This window comes from Anser anser (assembly GCF_964211835.1).
Source record: "Anser anser genome assembly, chromosome: 27".
In the NCBI taxonomy this organism is placed as follows: Eukaryota; Metazoa; Chordata; class Aves; order Anseriformes; family Anatidae; genus Anser; species Anser anser.
In genome coordinates, this window is record NC_139748.1 from 1,545,619 (window position 1) to 1,566,114 (window position 20,496).

Below are 20,496 nucleotides of genomic sequence, written 5' to 3' on the forward strand. Positions count from 1 at the left end.
GGTCTGGGGACCTACAGTGCCCCTGGGGGTGTTGGGCAGCTGCTGGCTGTGGCTGTGGCCCTGCAGCTTTCTGCCTGTGCCCCTGCGGCTTTGGGTGATGTTGATTTCCTCTGGGACGAGAAGCGCTTGGCCCTGTCTGCTGCTTTCTTCCTATGCTTGACCTTTGTTAGCTGCCTCATAAAAACAGGTGTCCTGTTTTCCCTGGGTTCTGGTAGCGTAATAGCCAATGTATGCTTTACCGTAACTGACACGACTTTCCTGCCTCTGGCTTCTGAGAGGCTTGCGCAGCCAGGGCAGGGGGCCAACTTGGTCTTCTAAGGAAAAATGTTTAAATAATTTCCTGCTGTTTTGACTTGGCTAGCTGATAAGGTCTTGTTACTAAAACCTCTGATTTCTAGGGGTGGCTTCTGCCCCACGCGTCCCTCAGGGCCCTGTGCCAGCCCCCTCCTGGCTGGGCTCCCGCTGGGCCTGCCTTCACCCGCTCTCTCTGGAGGCCTGGAACTGGAGCCCCGCTGCTGGCAGGGCACTGGGGGAGGAAGGGGCGTTGGGTGGTTTGGGGAGGAGTGCTCCTGCCCCTTTTGGGCAACGCAGTGACTCAGGCTGGGGATCCCGTAATGCATCCCGTAATTAATGGATCCTGTAATCAATCACTTGTGAGGCACGGGCAAGGCCGCCCTGTGGTGCAGGTGGCTGGTGCGTGACGGGGCTGGCACCGCGGCCTGCACGGACTCTGCCCCGCAGCACGCTCGGCCCCAGCCCTGACAGTGCTGCCTCCTCATCCCGCTCCTCCCTGGGGGCTGGAGCCTCGCAGAGGGAGCGGTGCTGCAATTAGTCATGGTGCCGCAATTAGTCACGGTGCTGCAATTAGTCACGTCCAGTCTGCAAGCAAAGGGTGGCTGCAGAGCCGGGCGCTGCTGAGGGGCTGCTTCTCCTGGGGGCCGCAGAAAGCCCGTGGTGGGTGCGGGCAGGGGCTCCCTGAAGGGTGCTCCCGGGCCAGCGGCCACAGCAGCGTGCCTGCCCCCTGCTGCAGCTCTTTGAGGCTGGGCTGTGAGTTATTGCACAGATTTCCTTAAAACCCTCTGTCAAGCTGCCTTCCTTCCTCCTGGGGGAAGCAAAATAAAATTCTCTTCATAGCAGGTAGAATTGAGGAAATACTTGGGAGCTAATTCCCATGTAGTTTGTTTTCCCAGGCCTCTGAGGTCTCTGACCAGAAATGCTCAGCGGTGGCTGGGGCGGGGGCTCTGGCTGGTGGCCAGGAGCCGGGACCCCTGCCAGCTGCTGGCCACGGCACCTGGGGAGGCTGTGCCAGGGCTGGGGCAGCTCACGTAGGGTGGGGAGAGCGAGCAGCAGCAGCCCCCCAGCCCTCCCCAGCAGGGGACATGAGGCCGGAGGGACTGGGGTCAGGAAGGCGGTGGCAGCGGGTCCTGCTTGGTCCTGCTCGCCCCGTGTCTCCACATCCCTGCTGCCTGGCCTGTTCCAGGCGATTTGGGGAATGCGGGGCGAGGTCCCGGTGACCCCGTAGAGGCGCAGCCTCTCCAGGAGCTGCCCAAGCATGTCCCAGCCCTGCAGGTGCCCGGAGCGGGCTCTGCCGCCTGCGCTGGGCAGGAGTGGGTGCGAAGGCAGCGCCCTCCCTGCTGGGTCGCAGCAGGCCAGGGCGGGCAGGGAGGGGTTGAGCCCCGCTCCCTGCACCAGCCCTGGAGCCTTGCACGCACAGATCCTCCTGGCCTCACGAAATGGCCTAATCCTCCCCATAATACACACAATCCCCTTCCGAGATGAAAGGCGTGAGCCCAGCCGCAGAGCTCATTCATGTGACAAGCATGAGGAGAGGATCTGGGTCCCTGCCCGCTGCACGGGTCCGGCTCTGTGCACAGGGGAGTTTATTCAGGTTTTTCGGGAGATTTGAGTTCTGCTGAGTCTGCAGCTCCGGCTGAGCAGTCAGGGCTGCTGCTCTGCAAACAACCTTTTCTGTTCCCAGCCGCCCTGCGAAGACACTGGCATGGGTTATGCTGATGCTGTGCTGGCGAGAGGAGGCGGGAGGGCTGCTTGGCCAGAGGGCAGCCTCCTAGAAAAGCTGAGCCTGGCCAAGGCCGAGATGGGGGCCGCAGGCTGCCCCCGTGCCAGACCTGTCTGGAGCCAATGCCAGGTGCCTGCACCATCCTGTGTGTGTCGGGGGATAGATGAGCTGTGTCAGGCTGCCCTGGGGCATGGGGCCTGCCTTGCTGGGTGCGCGCAGAGCCTGGGGGCTCGCTGGCTGCAGTGCTGTGCCTGTGACATGGCGGAGATGGGCAGGAACGGACACGGCTGTGTGCTTGGCTGCCTGCTCTGCACTGAGCAGGGAAAAGCGATTTCCCCTTACCGTATGAGCAAAGCAGCATTACAGTGGACAGATAATCAATTGTTACAAGATGATCATCAATTATTTTCACTGCGCATTATATTCTGTTAATGAGAGCCCTTTGCTGGTGTCATGGATCCATTAAGGAGGAGATGAGTGATGCTCAGTTGTTGCATGGCAGTGAGAGGTGGCTGCAGAGAGCAGCGTGAGCCCCAGCGGGTGGCTCTCCTGTGGGGCTGGATGGGCTGTGTTCATTGCAAACACAGCCAAGGACACTCTCCACTGCACTTTGCCCAGGCTTTTCCCCTGGTTTTTCAAGACCTTTGTTCTGCTTCCTGCAAACCGTGGTGGCCTCGTGTTGCTCAGGTGCGTCTCGCAGCTCTGCAGGCTGGAGAAGTGGCCCCATCTGCAGGGTCTCAGGCAAGGTGCAGAGCCCTGCACTGGGGGGAGCGTGTGGCCATGCCCAGGGCAGGGGTTGGCGATGCTGCCGTTGCGTGCGGGGCATGGCACGGCCCTTGCCGTGGCTCCGGGCCAAAGAGGCACAGGGGGTGGGGGCCCTGCTGCGGGCAGGCTGATCCCGTCTGAGCTTCGTGCCACGGCTACGTGTGGTGGGAAGCGGCCAAACCGGCCCCGTGATGGGCCCGGACCCATCCTGAGCGTGCCTGCAGCTGCTGGGGCCGGTGCCTCGGCTGCTCGCCTGCCTGTGCCTGGAGCTGCACGTGGCGCCGAACCCGTCCTGCACCCAGCGTGCGGCGGCAGCCAGGGAGATGCCAGCGGGCCCCTGGGACCCCGCTGTGCTGCGGGGCCAACGTCCCCTGGGTGCATGGGGACGCGCTGCTGGTGGAGGCGATGTGCCCCGCTGTGAATCGGCAGAGCCTGCCTGGGAAGCACTTCGCCTCCTGCGGCCACGGTGCCTCTCCTGCTCATCCCTCCTGGGCCGGCGGCATCTGAAAAGCGGCTTTTACTCCGTGCTGCCCCGCGACGTGTCTCCCCGGCTCGATGTGAATTTAATCATTACTGCTAGTCTCGAGGATCCGCCGTGCTGGAGGCCGCAGGGCCAGCCACGGAGACTCGCGGCCTGAGCGGGTGGAACCGGGACGGGGCCGAGCACCGGCGGCCGGCCCCGCGCTGGGCTGCGCCGGGCGGCAAAGGCTGGGGCCGGGCAGGGCTGGGCAGGGCCAGGCCGAACCGGGCCGAGCCGGGCCAAGCCGGGCACAACGGGGCCGTGCCGGGCCGAGCCGGGCAGAACCGGGCCGTGCCGGGCCGAGCCGGGCACAACCGGGCCGTGCCGGGCACAACCGGGCCGTGCCGGGCCGAGCCGGGCAGAACCGGGCCGAGCCGGGCCGAGCCGGGCACAACCGGGCCGAGCCGGGCACAACCGGGCCGAGCCGGGTCGAGCCGGGCACAACCGGGCCGAGCCGGGCAGAACCGGGCCGTGCCGGGCAGAGCCGGGCACAACCGGGCCGAGCCGGGCACAACCGGGCCGAGCCGGGCAGAACCGGGCCGAGCCGGGCAGAACCGGGCCGTGCCGGGCAGAGCCGGGCACAACCGGGCCGAGCCGGGCAGAACCGGGCCGTGCCGGGCCGAGCCGGGCACAACCGGGCCGAGCCGGGCACAACCGGGCCGAGCCGGGCACAACCGGGCCGAGCCGGGCCGAGCCGGGCACAACCGGGCCGTGCCGGGCAGAGCCGGGCACAACCGGGCCGTGCCGGGCAGAGCCGGGCAGAACCGGGCCGAGCCGGGCACAACCGGGCCGTGCCGGGCAGAGCCGGGCACAACCGGGCCGAGCCGGGCACAACCGGGCCGAGCCGGGCCGAGCCGGGCACAACCGGGCCGAGCCGGGCACAACCGGGCCGTGCCGGGCAGAGCCGGGCACAACCGGGCCGAGCCGGGCACAACGGGGCCGAGCCGGGCACAACGGGGCCGTGCCGGGCCGAGCCGGGCAGAACCGGGCCGTGCCGGGCCGAGCCGGGCAGAACCGGGCCGAGCCGGGCCGAGCCGTGCCGGGCGCGGGGCTCCCCCTGGCGGCCGCCGCTCCCGCAGCTCGCAGCCGGGCGGGGGGCGCCGGGGGCCGGTCGGTCCCGCGGCCGCAGGAAGAGCCGCGGTGAATTGCTCTGAATGGAAAACTGGGGGGGCGGGGGATTTGACAGTAAATGAAATGTGTTTGAAATTTAATTAGAGGCTGCACGTTGTGCATAGGAATGATCCTCTTTTTTTTTTTTTATGTGTGTGTGTGCGTGTGAATTTTAATTGTTTGCAATCAAAGAGCAGCGTCTCGTTTCCACCTCCTCCCGCCAGGCTGCATCCCTCCTCCAGCCAGGCCTCCCCTCTGCCTCCCCCTTGCCCAGCCTCTGCTCAGGGGGCCGGGGGCTTTCGGCCTCTCCTCGCCCCAGCCGCGCTGCTGGGGGCTGCCTGCGGCCCTGCACCCCGCGGCGGCGTGGGGCGTGCGGCCCCGGGGAGCGGAGGGCAGCGTGACGGCGTTTGCCAGCCCAGGGGAGGCCGGCGCTTCCCTCATCGCATCCGTCTGCAGAGCTCAGCGTTCCCTGCAGCCTAATTGAATGCAGTTTGGGGGTAATTGTTTTTTAATCACGTTTTTTTGCAGCCTGCAGAGATTGAACTCGCTCAGGGTGAGGAGAGTCATGCATCATGTGGGCTTGCTCTCACTTCTGCCGCCAGAAGCACACATGTAAAACGTGCAGTGGTGGGGGGGCAACGGGTGTGGGGACCTCCCCGCCCAGCGCCCAGCAGGCAGCACCCAGCACCCAGCCCGTTGGCCCCCCTGCTCTGTCCGTGCCGGTGGGGGCACTGAGCAGGCCGGGGTAAGGGGCCGTCACCACAAGCACCTCTGCCTGCAGGATTGCCCGGCTCAGGAGCCAACGTGGTGACCCCGTGGCTGCTGGTCACATCAACCAGTCGCGTAAGTCAAGATCGGAGGTTTGTTTTACCTCCTCTGTGAGCGGCCCCAGAGCCCTCCTCTCTGCGGTTAAATGGAAATTAACAATCAAGAGAAGTGGTTGAGCAAGACCCTGCTAGGAACTAATCCGATGGAGCAGAAATTAAGGGAAGAAATGAAATATTTCAATTCACTCTCCAGACAAGAGCCCTCATTTGGGACTAGATTCAATTTTTCTTTTAAATTTGTTTTAATTGCATGACTAAAAGAACAAAAAAGCCACATTTCTCTGAGATCTGCAGATGTATCCCCAGCCAGGCCGTTTCCCTGCAGTTGTGTTACTGCGGGTGAGAGGTGTCGCTGCCGGCCAGCGCTGCTCCGAGTGGTGCTGGATGAGGTTAGGTCCCTCTGGGCTCGGGGCTGCCCCGGTGGCCGCACAGCGAGGTGCCCTGCAGGGGACCTGTCTGAATTCGGGGTGACCGGGGCTGCCCTGCACCTGTACCCAGCTCCTTTGCAGCTGTTCCTTCGTGCATCTCCCTGAGGCCCAAGAAACATCCCCTCGGCTTGAAATGAGCCGGGCACCATCGCTCTGACGGGGCTTTCGCAGATGGGCGCTCGCCCTGCGCAGGCGCAAGCAGTGGGCTCCTGCTCCCACAGCGCTGGCGTGCGCCTGAGCCCTCCGCTGACCCCGCCAGCGCTCCTCGTCCTTTCATGTCTGTCTCAGGAGCACCCAGAGCCCGCAGACAATGAAACGGTAAAGCCAACCAGGCTTTGAACTACAATAAACCCTGTGAAAATGGAATCAATTCTGCAGTCTGATGACTCAGTAATGAAGAGTCAAGTCCCACACTGTGGTGTGTCACATCTCTGATATCTTCATTGCTTTTATCTGCATGGAGGGAGCAGATTTACCCGGCTTTCAACTGAGACTGCAGCAAACGGGCTGACAATTATCCCCTTCTCAGCGACATGCTGGGGGTTAATCCCTTGATCTGCCCCAGCACACTGCTGATGGGAGGGGACTCTGCCAGCCAAGAGCTCCAGGCATTGCAGGAGCCCCTTTCGTCCCCATAGGGATATTCTGCACCTGTAGGCACCTGGCTGCAAACCAGCCCGAGCCCGTTGTGCCAGCAGGAAGGAGCTGGCGGTTGGACGAGCGCTGCCCCCATTCTCAGCATGGGTGAAATCCTCCACAGGGACGTGCAGGAGCCCACAGCCAGCAACAGGGCTCGGGGCCGGTGCTAGGGCAGCACGGCCGCTGGAGGCATGGGGTGATGCCAGCGGGGAGGGCGCAGCGTGAGCGCGGAGTGGAGCAGCCGTGTCCCCGGCAGCGCTTCCTCTGCGGGTGAGTCAGCGTCCCAGAAGTGAGGGGACCCGAGTTTCGGTCTGGGCACAGCTGTGGTTGTTAGATGCAGGGACTGTGTGCAATTTCCAGAGAGAACGAAGAAGAAAAGCAAAGAGATTATCCACCAAGACCTCCCTGGTGCATGGCCCACGGAGCCGTACCACAGGTTGTGGGGACTGTATTAGTGACATGTTAAAGTAAAACACTGAAGTCTCACCCAGAACAGCTCCTGCCACTACATTAGGCCAGCCCCAGCTTTAGGATGCGGCTAAGAAGCGGTCAGGGCATCGCGTCCCGGGATGAAACCCAGGCACTGTCCTCTCCTCCTACCCCTCTGCAAAGCAAGAGGCAAAAAGCTGAACCTGGCAGCAGTCACAGCCCCGAGCAAAGGCAGGCAGGGCACCTCCGCTCTGGGCTGGGCCGAGATGTGCATTTACAGGGCATCAGCCTCTTCAGAGTCCTTCCTAAAGGATAGGTTCGTTCTGTCCTAAAAATGAGATCTTATCAGGTGTATTTTAAGTATGTAATGAATAGCATACAAGTCAGAACAAACCTAATTATACAATGCACCTGTGCTAATAACTGCTTTTGAGACCATATGGGGATCGAATACACATCAAATAACAGGCAAAGAAAGCCATTATCTTGAAATGTCTGGTCCTTGCTCAGCCAAACACTATGAAATCATTATGTTTAATTATGGGATATCATCCTGGAATGCCGGTTCACTAATTATTTGTAAAGATTTGTGAATGCACATTATAATCTCCAGGACAGGGCACTGGAAGTTGCCACCGGCAGCTGCAGCCAATATTGCTTTCCTGTGGCACCTTTTCTCCCAGGAGCTAGTGCTGCCTCATGGTATGATCCGACAGGCTCAGAGGTCCCTGCTTTGCGAGGAAAACACTGCAGCAGAAGCTGATTTTGCTTCATCTTCTGCCTGCACCACGATGGGCTATCCGCCGCGCAGCTGAGGGGTGCGGGGCCTGGTCTGGGGCTGGGAGCTGGGGGCTGAGCAGGATGGGGAACTGCACCCCGCTGCCCTCACCCCGCTGCCCTGCGCCCCGCTGCCATGCACCCTGCACCCCGCTGCCCTGCACCCCACTGCCATGCATCCTGCACCCCGCTGCCCTGTGCCCTCCTGTCCTGTCCTGCCCTGCAGGCAGCCCCGCGCTGCTGGGTGCTGTGTGGTGCGGTGCGGTGCTGTGCGGTGCGGTGCGGTGCTGTGCGGTGCTGTGCTGTGCTGTGCGATGCGGTGCGATGCTGTGCGGTGCGGTGCGGTGCGGTGCTGTGCGGTGCGGTGCTGTGCTGTGCTGTGCGGTGTGGTGCTGTGCGGTGCGGTGCTGTGCGGTGCTGTGCGGTGCGGTGCTGTGCGGTGCTGTGCGGTGCGGTGCTGTGCGGTGCGGTGCGGTGCTGTGCGGTGCTGTGCGGTGCGGTGCGGTGCGGTGCGGTGCGGTGCTGTGCGGTGCTGTGCGGTGCGGTGCTGTGCGGTGCGGTGCGGTGCTGTGCGGTGTGGTGCGGTGCGGTGCTGTGTGGTGCGATGCGGTGCTGTGCTGTGCGGTGCGGTGCTGTGTGGTGCGGTGCTGTGCGGTGCTGTGTGGTGCGGTGCTGTGTGGTGCTGTGCTATGTGGTGCGGTGCGGTGCTGTGCGGTGCTGTGCTGTGCCGTGCTGGGCGGTGCTGTGCTGTGCGGTGCGGTGCTGTGCGGTGCTGTGCGGTGCGGTGCGGTGCTGTGCGGTGCTGTGCTGTGCCGTGCTGGGCGGTGCTGTGCTGTGCGGTGCGGTGCTGTGCGGTGCGGTGCGGTGCTGTGCGGTGTGGTGCGGTGCGGTGCTGTGTGGTGCGATGCGGTGCTGTGCTGTGCGGTGCGGTGCTGTGTGGTGCGGTGCTGTGCGGTGCTGTGTGGTGCGGTGCTGTGTGGTGCTGTGCTATGTGGTGCGGTGCGGTGCTGTGCGGTGCTGTGCTGTGCCGTGCTGGGCGGTGCTGTGCTGTGCGGTGCGGTGCTGTGCGGTGCTGTGCGGTGCGGTGCGGTGCTGTGCGGTGCTGTGCTGTGCCGTGCTGGGCGGTGCTGTGCTGTGCGGTGCGGTGCTGTGCGGTGCGGTGCGGTGCTGTGCGGTGCGGTGCTGTGCGGTGCGGTGCTGTGCGGTGCTGTGCGGTGCTGTGCTGTGCGGTGCGGTGCTGTGCGGTGCGGTGCGGTGCTGTGCTGTGCTGTGCGGTGCTGTGCGGTGCTGTGTGGTGCGGTGCTGTGCTGTGCGGTGCGGTGCGGTGCGGTGCGGTGCGGTGCTGTGCGGTGCGGTGCGGTGCCCCAGCCCTGCTGCCCGTCCGGCGCCGGTCCCCGCTGCTGCCCGGTGCGGCCCCGCCGGGCCCCGGTGCGGAGCCGCCAGGGGGCAGAGCGAAGGCGGCGCAGGGCCGGAGCCGGGGGCGGCCCCGAAAAGATTTGGGGCGGTTTCGTGGTGGCGGGGGGCGGCGGAGGACGAGGAGCCCCCCCGGGGCGGCCGCCGGTCGGGTGCGTTCCCAGCGAGCTGCAAACCTCCAGCTGGGAGACGGAGCGGGCTGTGCTTCGGCAGGAGGGCAAAACGCCCGCCTGTGGGAACACGCTGCTGATGGCAGTCCTCTCGCGGATTCCGTGTTGTTAGAGGTAACGGACGGCTTTTCTTTAGCCATAGAATTAAAAAGGAAAAAAAAAGAAAAAAAAAAGGGGAGGCAAACCAAGCAGCAGCGCTCTCAGCACGTCTCCGTGGAAGCAGAACAAGTCGGACTGATGCACAGCATGGCCACGTAAGGAAGCGCTGCTTCCCCTGGCTTCAGAGGGACAAGGAAGAAGGAACGACAGCCAAGTGTGGGAGGCGAGGGGCGTCGAGCCTTGGCCGGGTGGAGCGCAGAGGGGCTGGCTGCAGGGGCTTGGCGAGCAGCTCGCCGACGTGGCCTTCCCCTGGGGAGCCCGGGGGAAAACCCGAGGGCCCCAACCCAGCTGCCCGGCAGCCTCCCGTGGGAGCCAGGCACGCGCTTTGCCCTGACACTGCTCGGAACACGCGGGGTTACCCGAGCCACAGGATTTACGGCCTCCAGTGCTTCCCCCGTTTTCTCCACCCTCTCCCATTAATCAGTAACGCATTATCATAACTCCTAGGAATTGATTTATGCATTGTGTCTTCAGCTCCCGTCTGGGAAGCAGCACCTCTCTGCGCCGCGGCTCGCTCTGGAGCCTCTGGGCAGTGCGGGTGATGGGGATAGCGCGTGTGCGGCTCGGGGGGGTCAGCGCCACGAAGCCGTGTGGGGCCTCCAGCGCCACGCCGCAGCCCCCTGCCAGCCGCTCCCCGCAGGGGGCCGGGGGAAAAGCTTTTCCCTCCAGCCCTGCGGGGCTGCAGAGCAGTGCAGGAGCGCAAAACGCCGGCGGCCGAGGCCCGGCAGCCGCTGGGCCAGCGGTTGGCACAGCGCTTCCTTGCACTGTCGCCTCCGTCAGCAGGGAGAGCACGGCGACGAGCGCGCATCGGAGGCTGCAGAGCGTGTTATCTGCAAAATTAATATGCAATCGGCCGGGGGCATGGATTATTATAGCAAAATTATGCAACTAAGTAGGTTGTTAACAAGTTGATTTAAAATTCATAAATGGGGGGGGGGAGATAATAGGGCAGAGAACGGCAGGCTCAAATTAATTTAAACTGTTTGATGAGGAATCAGTGATGTAGGGAACAAGATAGGGAGGAGGATTAAAGGGAGTTCATATTTAAAATCAATTTGAAAGGGTGCCAGATACCACTCCATTCAGCCTCTGTCATTGTGAGACCTCGTCACTTCTTTCATTAGTTCCCAGCTCTCTGGCTGTAATTACCGGGTCCCGGGAAGGTGGTGGCTGACCTCGTTTCCAGTGTCTGCAGAAGGCGCTCACATAAAGCTGCCTTTCTTCCCCACTTGACTTGCTCGGGATCACAATGGCCCGGATCCTGCACCCGGAGAAGCGATAAGGCTGTGTGACGAGCACCCAGCTCGCTGTGAGGATGAGAGGCTCGCTGGGGAAGAAAGGAGGACGGAAAAAAAGGCAACAGCTGGAGATGATGGAGAGACAACTCTAAGTAATGGTTTTGTAATGCAGACCTGGGGATTGCAGTGAGAAACAGAGGAAGAAAGAAAATGCAGATTCCTTTCTTATGCCTATAAGGTCTCCAGCATCATCACACAGACTTTCATGACAGATTTACATAATTAAGGCTTAGCATAACAGGCTAAAGAGCATATCCAGAGACTCCTGTACTGGCTCAGGACATAAAGCAAAGCAGTGTGACGAAAGCTGCCATCTTCTGTCATCCGTCAGGTCCTTACTGTAAAGGACTCGGTTGCTAAATCAACATTACTTTCAAATTTGACAACGCTGGTGTGGGGCCGCTCCCTGCCTGCTCGTCAGCCTGCACCGTGCCAGCCTCTCCCTGCCAGCCAAACCCTCCCAGCCCCTGCTGCCGCCCTGCGCCGGGACCCCGGCTCGTCACGGGTGGCTGCCGCGCACCGTCCCCTTGCTGCGGCTTCAAAGCCTGCCCTTCCCCTTCCCGGGCTCCGCATAGCACTGGCAGCCGTGGGTGTCAGGGATGGATGTAAAGGCTGCTGTTTGTCTCCCTGTGAAGTTTCCAAGCTCTCCACATCAGCAAAAGCCAACTCAGAAGACAAAAGACCGGCATTATCTGCTCCAGAGCAGCTGCTCTGCTTGGTGGGCACAACCAAGCCGGGGCGCAGAGCGGGTGAGGGCAGCGCGGTGTTGCTGAAGCCCTCTCCAGGTGCAGGGATCCATCCCAACCTCTTGGGGCCCTTGTGATGGGCAGGGGGAAGGTGCTGGGACAGGCACAAACCCGGGGTTCGGCCGGGCAGCGCACGATTCCCACAGCGGCCCATGCGGGTGGGGACGTGTGGGGCTGCGCGCAGCACCAGGGCAGGGCAGCGCCCAGCGCCCGGCCGGGTTCTGTCCCTGCCGCGCACCCTCCAGAGATGGGCCTGGCTTCGGAGCAGCTCTGGGCAGCCTCAGAAAGTGCCACTGGAAGAGCTGGGCAGTGTTTGATATGGATATTGCCTTACGGACGTGCTGTGTTAGCGTTTGCGCTCCATTTGGTGCAGTTTGACAGTGGGAACCCTGCAGTTGTTTTCTATCCCATCCGTGAAGATGTGAGCAGAGTTTGCAGTGTAACGCAATCTATGTTGTTTAGCCTTTGGAAAAAGAAATATCTTCTCAATAACCCTGCTTTATTCTGTGGATGTGGAGAGAGGAAGCTCCGCAGAGACTGGAGGCGCAGCACGGTTAGAGGCACGCTTGTATTGCGGTAATGCGTCCCGGCTGCCGTCCCGCAGCCACTGGCCCCACGGGGCCGGGTCTGCGGGCACAGCGCTGGCACCACACTGGTTCACACGCGTGCCTCTCGCCTGGGCGCTCCACTTGGGGCTGCCGATGGCGGCCGCCCCCGCAGCCCTCGCGCCCGGCTGTCACACGGTGCCCAGCCCCGGTGCCGCCCGGGGCCGCTGCTCAGGTGCCAGTCAAGTGAGCAGAAGTCATTTTTAAATAACAGGAGAAATTGTAAGGAAACGGTGTCAGGATTTAAATTTAATTGGTTTATGCTCGGCTCAAATTCCCAAAGTAGCCGTTTCTGAATAACAGCAGCGTTTTTATGGGCTTAAATGTGAGACCAAAGAACTGCTATGTATTTTAGGTAACCAACAGACCACTACACTTTTTCTAAAGTTAATTTGAAATGTAAATCCAATGGTTGTTCATTGTGCACTGGTACAACTTGCATGAGCATAACGCTCACTAGAACATAGGTCCCCTTAGTTTATTGCAGTATTTCCATTTTACATTTTACAGAGGCTGCACCGTGTCCTGCTCCTGTCGCAGGGCAGAGCTGAGGAATAGGCACCGGCCCCCAGTGGTGGCCGTGCAGGCTGGAGACCTGGGGGCCTGTGATCAAAGCCCTGCATGCTGGCTCCCTGTCCCCGTAAAGACCGGCTCCCAAACTGGTTGAGAACAGGGAGACATACATAAAAACCAATTAAAAATATTCCAGCTTTGTTTTTACTGACGGTCACTTGTCAGCTTAGCAAACAAGGATGCTTACAACCATTAATCATCTGGGCTCAATTTGTGCTGGCTGACTCATTTAACTCTCGAGCAGGCAGGCCTGCAATACTTTCATTGTGTGTTTAACTTTACAAATAATTTATCAAACACAACACCCAATTAAAGTGCCCTTCTGTACCCATTAGCCATAATATTGATCTTTTCGCTACCTTCACCACTAGCTGTGGTCCTCGGGTTTGTTTAATATCATAAATATTCTTGCATCTCTCCCTGAAATCCTGTTGATGAGCCTGAGCCTGCACTACACGTTTCATTTTGCTCTGCACTGCTTGTTCCTAGCTGTAAAGCACATTTCCTTCCCCATCCTTTCCCTGGGATGAAATAGCAGCTGTTGGTAACAGTTCTGCTGCCAAAAGGGCAAGAGGCTGTGCAGAAGTGTGAGATTTCTCAGTAATCAGGCACAAATCTCTACTGCAGCACGTGAAGAAATGTGGCGTGGAGGCAGAGCAGGCGTTTGTCCCTGCCGGTGCCGGAGATGAGGGCGACGGTGCCGGCAGCACTGGTAGGGGACCCTACAGCCAAACCTAGCAGCAGTGTCTGTCTTTACAAGGACATGATATCTCAAAGCATTTCCAAACATTTAGAAACTTCAGAAATCCTGCAGGGAGTGTGAATAACTGGATAGATTTGTGTTAGTGCAGGGTTAACTGGCAGAAAAGGGCATTAAGTGACTTGCCCCAGGCTACATGATATATTAAGGAGAGGGTGTCCTCCTCCCTGCCTGTGCCCTACTCACCAGATAAGACATCTTTCGTCTTCTGGTGTGTCTATGAACCTCAATTTGATTAGCTTTATCTCCATATACCTGCTTTATCTCTTTCCTGTGCCTCAGAGACAGATCTCTTGTCGTGCTCCTGGACCAGGCTGTGCTCTTTGTGTGGTTAGGTCGTGTTTCCACGCAGCAGAGCCTGGCCTCTTCAGCCCGACGAGGGACAGGGAAAGAATGAATTCACCCTTTGGGCCAAGGAATAGGTTTCCTAATTCACCGACCCACTAAACCATTTTGTTTCCGTTCCCCGCAGAAATGTTCCGCATAGGAAGAGTTTCTATCGAAGTGGGGAAGTTTGTAATCCTGTGCAATTTCATGGCTACTTGGAAACAGCGCATTAAAGGAAAAATTGCATACTGTGCCAAACTGTTTGGGAGTGCTGGGTCAATAGCAAAGATAATTAGGTACTAACAGAGTTATTCCACATTGTCCTCTGAATTGTATGGAGGAAATGGTTTGCATCAAGACTAAACAGAAGAATGTTTCTGGGTGTTTTTGTACCCACGGTCACAAACTGACCGTATTGGCCAAGTTTCTGGGCTGTGGCACGGGGGGGCTGGACCTCCCCTCTGCTGCCCACAGCCCTGGCCGCACTGCGGGCACCGCGGAGCTCTCCATGGGAGAAATGGGTGGTTTGGCAAGGGAGGGCTGAGGACGGCCACGGGACGGAGTGCTGCAGGGTTCATGCAGGGGAGCCCGTAGCATCTGAAGTAATCGCTTTATTTATTTGCTTAATTGGAGTGGTGCCATCAGAGAGTCTGCTGCAGGCAGAATGGAAGTCGTAAATACAGGATAAAGGTGTCACGCTGGGACGCGCTCCTGGGGGACACTTCCCAGGCGCCCGGTGGCTGGGCCGGTGGGGGAGGCTGCTCGGCCTCCCGCTGGCAGCTGAGCACCGACCCCAGGCGGTGCAGCCCCTCCGAGCCCCTCGGCCTCGTGCTGGCTCCACACCTGCCTCTGTGCCTCCATTGCTCCTTGCCTCCCTGCCCCGCCGGCTGCCGCTCAGCCCCACAGAGGCAGAAATTAGCGCAGGGCAGCAGAGACCTCCTGGCAGCCTTTCTTCTGCTGCCCACACTTTTCTCAAGGCCTGCGGACGGGAATGAAATATAATCCACGCACATCCCTATTATTTCCACGTTTATATTTCCTAGTTTGCAAAGCCTCAGCATATTAATCTATTGAAAGCTTTTCAGCCTTCTTCCCTCCCCTGCCCTGCCCGCCGGGTTACTGCTGCCGCGTCCCCCCCATTGCTGGGGGCAGCAGGCCCGGGCTGGGGGCTCTCTCCCACCGCAGCCCCCGGGCCGCCAGCCCTGCAGTTTGCCACGTGCTTTGCTGTGCTCCCGCTCCAGACCAGGAGCAAACACCGGGGAGCGTTTCTGGGCCAAAGCGACACCGGCTGCTACTCCGGGTTTGGGAGGGGGCTCCCAGCTCAGCCTGGGCGCAGGCGGGCTCCAGGCCCCCGCGCGGGGCAAAGCTGCCCCTCGACACCGTCCCACAGGCGGCAGCTCCCACCCCATGGCCCCTTGTCACCACCCCGAGGACGAACACGTGTGCGTGGCGACCCATGGTAACACCAGCAGGTCTGGGTAACACCAGCAGGTCTGGGTGTCACCAGCGTGCTGGTTCTGGCTGTGGACAGGAGGATTTGTCCCCGCACCGCTGGGTCCCCAGGCCCGGGGCACTGCGCGGGCACCCGGCTGCGTGCGGAGCTCCGGCTTGGCCCCGTGCGCCGCCAGCCCTGGCTTTGCATGCGCGGCACATCCCCGGCTAACGGGTGACTGCGGCAGCACTATAATTCCATAATCACTTGCAGAGAGACTAGTTCCTGCCTTCTCATTTAAAATGTCACAGCTTGTGTTTGCTCTTTTATGCTTTTATGCTTTGTACTTTCAATGAACTTCTTCCCAGGACCCATTAGCTGGTTTAAAACTTTATAACAATCATTAGGGAGTTGTTCATTGCTAATTGTGCAGTCAGTAATATGCCTGCCAAGCTCCACCACCGCTCCCCCCCACTCCCCCTGCTCATTAAGGTGCATTTTTTCTGCCCTGAGGGCTCATCCTGCCCACAGCAGGGCAGGGACCCGGCAGGTCCGGGTCAGGACAGGGATGCTCCAGGCGCTGCTCCCTGGGCACCGCAGCTGGAGATCAGAAGCTGCAGGGAAAATTGTTTCCCCTCTGTTCCTAGCTGCTTGTCGGCAGTTAATGCACAGCCCCCAGCATGGTCCCGGGGAGTAACAACACATATCTTTGGTACACTCACAGGTATCCTGTTGGGGCACCGACCAGCATGCAGAGCTCAGGGAAATGATGAGTGACACCCCTCTGGGGCTACCTTGTGCAGCCAGCCACCTACAGAGACCCTACAAAGGAGGGAAGGGCTCCTGTATAATGGTCGTGGGGGGAGCTGGATGCTGCAGCTGCTCCACAGCCCTGCGGGAACCTAGGAGCCATGCATGGGGCTCAGGCCAGGCCACTGCACTGCAGCAGAGACGCCATGCAGAAGGGGGCCTGACGGGCAGGATCGGCACATCCTGACCCAAAAGCCTTGCTGGCACCGGGGTAGAGAGAAGACGACGATTTCCAGAAGTTCTGGCTTCCCCCAGGAGACGCACTGAATCCCTCTCTGGAAGGGCTGAAAAAGGGACATTTCAAAAATGAAAGCTGCTTTTTCCGATGAAAAGTATAAGCTGAATGCATAATGACTGCAGGGAGATAACATGCTTAATCCTCCTAAGCAAGAGGGAAGATCCCTGCTAATCCCTGCTTAGCCCCAGGAGGAGCACGCAGGAGGGGTGGCAGGGGCATCTCGGAGAGCAGCAGAGCCACCACCAGCTCCTTCCCTCCGAAAAGGGATGAGGGCAGCCGCCAGCGCTCGGGCACCCCGGGGCAGGGCTGGATGCAGGCATGAGCCCAGAGCTCCGGGTGCTGCCAGAGCTTTGGGGGCTGCCCGGGGCACGCCGTCGGGAGTGACCCCAGCCACCGCCCGCGGCGCGATCCCTCCTTGGAGCCGCCTGACACTGCTACTTGTTGTCCTTGGGAAACCTCAGTGCACCGAAACCAGATCTGTTTGCAAGCAAAACAAAAAGCTTCTGCAGCTGGACACTTTTCCAGTGCTGCTGTAACCAAACGCAAGTTAAATAAGTTATATGAACAGTATTTGATTTGGTGACAAGCTGGAGGAGACCTTCGGTGCCCAGAGGATTAATGTCTAATCTTTGTCCTGTATGTAGACCAGGCAAAGAGTGCAGCAGTCAATAATGCACTCAATTTTGTAGCTCATCCCCAGCCTTCTCCACCAGTAATTAGATTGGGAAATGATGAAGTGTTGGGCTGGTGGCATTTGCATGCTGGCTGGCTGGTGCTAATCAGAAAGAAGAAAATATACTTCTTTTAATTGGATTACACAATCAGATCTGAGATGAGAGGAAGAAACATCTTCCTACTGAACACGATTTGTTGTCGCTTGAGTGAAGGTTTTGTGTCCCACAGACTCACTAGGTGTCATACCCTTTTAGCATACTTATTTTCCTATCTTAAAGCCAATTAATTTCCTCTGTGTCCAAATGCAGCTTGGGTCCTCTTCTGCATGCATACAGTCAATAGTTCAGTCTTTTCTTTCATCAGGGGACGGCAAAGATTTCAGAAATCACTGACATTTCAAGGTTTGCACTGATGCGACCATATTCATCCACAAAATGAGGACACAAGACACTTCTGATGTCAGTGCACAGGGAATTCTGACAAAGCAGCGATTTTGCCCACACTTACCCTAGCGCTGGCAGTGATGCGGAAGGGAAGGGAACGCCTTGCCCCTGCCCAGGTGCCCCCGGCACTGCTCTGGCTCCCAGTGCCTGTGGCAGGAGGGCTGGGGCTGGGGCTGGGGCTGGGCTCCCCGGCAGCGCTGCAGCCCGTGTCCGTTCACTGCGAGCTCCTCGGAAATGCCAGCCGGGAGCTGCTGCTCCGCCGTGCGATCTCCGATCCATCGGCTTGTCAAGATGCCTGACGGCGCTGAGGTGACAAAGGTCAAAGCACATGTCCTGATCCTGCACCATGGCCCTATCTGGTGTCTTCCTCCTTCACCCTCCTGTGTCCCTGCTCAGGCCCCCTCTCTTTCTGCTCCTGGCTGTGTTCTCTGTGGGCACCAAGCAGCACGAGCGGAGCTTCACAGCCTCACCGAGGGCTTTCTCGGGCTGGAGTGAGGGACAAGCTTTGATGGGAAAGGCCAGGAGCTTCCCACCCACTGCTGCCACTGCTGGCTGCTGCGCCGTGTAGGGAGCTGCTGGCTTCCAGGAGCCTACGTACCTGCGCTGCAGCCGCTCTTGGAGCTGGGGAACAGCCGTGCCTACATCCACGCGTTGGGTGCCGAAGGGCTTTCCACACCGCTTCTTCCTCTGGGCCCTGCCGGAGAGGGCAGCGTAGGAGAAGCTTAATGGCCTTTCCAAGGCAGTGCCCCTTTTGTTTTACAATGTATAACAGCTAAATATTCTTGTCTCGTTAGTACCTTCTTGATAAATGAGTAATTCCTGCTGTTCTCACTTGCTATGATACTGTTCCGAGCACTGTTGCATTGTGCTGCCACTGCATGTCACTGTTAGGACAGTGACAAGGAAAGACCTGAGCCAGGCTGAGGGCGTCCTGGCGCGCAGACCCACAGCCTCCGAGCGGGAGCTGCCCCTGCTCCGTGCCCCTCGCACGGGCAGCGGGTGAATGCGGCGGGGGGCAGGCGGCCGAGCAGCAGGGCACAGCGGGCAGCTCCCTGCAGTGCCCCGGGCTCTGACACGCGGTAGAATCAGCCCCTTTGGCAAAGCACAGGTGCAGCAGGTCCACGGAAAAGGATACAGCGGAGCCCAGAAGTCCGCTTCTCTGGCCGCAAGTGCTACAGCACGGGATAGGCATCGTTTACATACAGCTTGCATCCCTGCAGAGTGACGACCAACCTGTTTCCCTTGCTGAAACCTTCAGTGTGCAAGCCCTCCCAGATATGTTTCAGTTTCTTAATGCAAACGAGAAACACTTTCCATACACACACGGCAGGCTGCAGTGACTCTTCCTGTTGCTGCTTTGGTTAAAAGCCAGTTTTGGGGCAGGCTGGCAAAGAGGAAGGAAGCGATCACAAAACAAGGGGACTCTGTTCCGCCCACCGTCCCAAAGGAAGGTGGCTTTAAATATTTATAAAAAAAAAATCTCAGCTCTTGAATTATTAAATGCTGGGAGTGTGGTTTACTCTACAGTGAATGTGGACTGTATTTTTTCTGAATGAACTCGGTGCTGATATGGATTTCCAGAGATGTACTCTGCGCAGTTCATGCGCATCCCAGCGGGTCTGATTCGTGTCAGAGCTAGTAGAGCAGCAGCAGCGTGAGGCCCTTTGGCTGCCAGAGCATTTCTTCCCTTCCCACGGTGTGCTGCCCGTGCTGATGAGCACACCTCCGGCAGCAGAGCGCCCAGGCACAGCCGACACGGCGCGTCACCGAGAGGGGCTTGCTCCAGCGTAGCTCACTCCTGTGTCTCCCAGGCTAAAGCCTGACCAAAGGAGCCCGCTTCAACTGAAGGAATGCAGGATTCACATGCAGGCTACTCGGCAGCATGGCTTAGTCTGGCGAAGACATTAACTGAAGTGAATGCATCCAGCTCAACGAGACCCACGGCAAGGAAGGAGTGGGAAATGCTTCAGGCAGCCTGGCCCGAGGCTCTGTATGCAGAGTGGGATGCACAACCCTGCTTAGAAACTGGCGTGCAGCCCTGAGATGATGGAAAAGGAAGGTGGAGGCAAGCACTAAGGCAGGCAGAGCAAAGACTAACTGATCTGCAGACTCCCCTGCATTTTTAATTTGCCTGGTATCGGAAGGTTGCAGCCCGTCACACAGCCAGCAGTCCTTCGGAGCCCGGTGCACAGGGTCAGGGCTGTCTGAGAAGAGGCAGCAGGTACAGGACTGCTGTGACCGGACCGGGAGGCTGCTGATACAGCAGCAGGAAGGGCTGAACTGAGAGCCCCAGGCGTTACCACTTGCCATTCACATCCGTGTTTCAAGCTGTATCCACCTACAAATAGGGACTATCCTGCTCTGAATAAGCTGCTGTTAGAAAGGGCTCAGCAGCCTCTCTTGGGTGCTGCAGACAAGGAAACGACCGTCCCATGCACGGCGCCATGGCAGGGGGACAGCTCAGAGCCCCGTGCCAGGCCCACACCAGCTCCAGCTGGGAGCAGCAGTGGCTCTGAGCTGCTGGGCACCACCGGCAAGGACAGGCCCTGCCGGGGGTTGCTGCTCAGATGCACCTTGGCTGACCGGTGCCTTGCATCGCCTTGGGATTTACAGGAGGTTCTGGGGAGCTGAAGCCCAGGTGCCCAGTTTTGCACAAGTGCCAGGTTGGAAAAGCCTGTAACTCACTTTGCTGGGCTCGTCCTCGCTCCACTCCTGGCCAGCATCCTCCCCTCCGTCAGCACCAGCTGCCCCCTCCCCAGCCCCACGTCTGGCGCAGTCACCTCTGGCACACTTGGGTGGGAGATGAGCTTCTCCTTTCTGCCGTTACCTTTTTTTCGTGTAAAAACAAGGTCTTGACATGGCACGCACCGAGGCTGTTCCGGAGCAGAGCTGAGTTCAGGAACTTGCTCCTGTGCTGGGGAGCTGAAAGGTGGAATGAATTTGATATAAATACCAAGGACCCAGAGTCAATTTGTTTTAATCTGCTAATATTGTGAAGGCTGAAATGTATGATTATTTTTGCATATTTTACTTTGAAATGCAAATTCTAATGACAGCTTAGATATTCTTGTAATCTCTTGGGGTTAAAGGACAAAGGGTAGCAAATAACTTGAAAATAATCCATTTCCCTATAGCTCTTTGTACTATCAGGCAGTGCTTAACCCTCATTTCTTCTACCTGGCTGATTTTTGGAAATCCCCTGGCCCCCCAGAACCAGCACGGCCCTGGGCAGGGCAGACAGCCCTCGCGCCCCCTGCCAGGGCCGGAGTGGTTTTAATTATGCAAGGGAAGGTTGGCAATAATTAGCGCTGTATGTTCAGGCTCACCACCCCCCG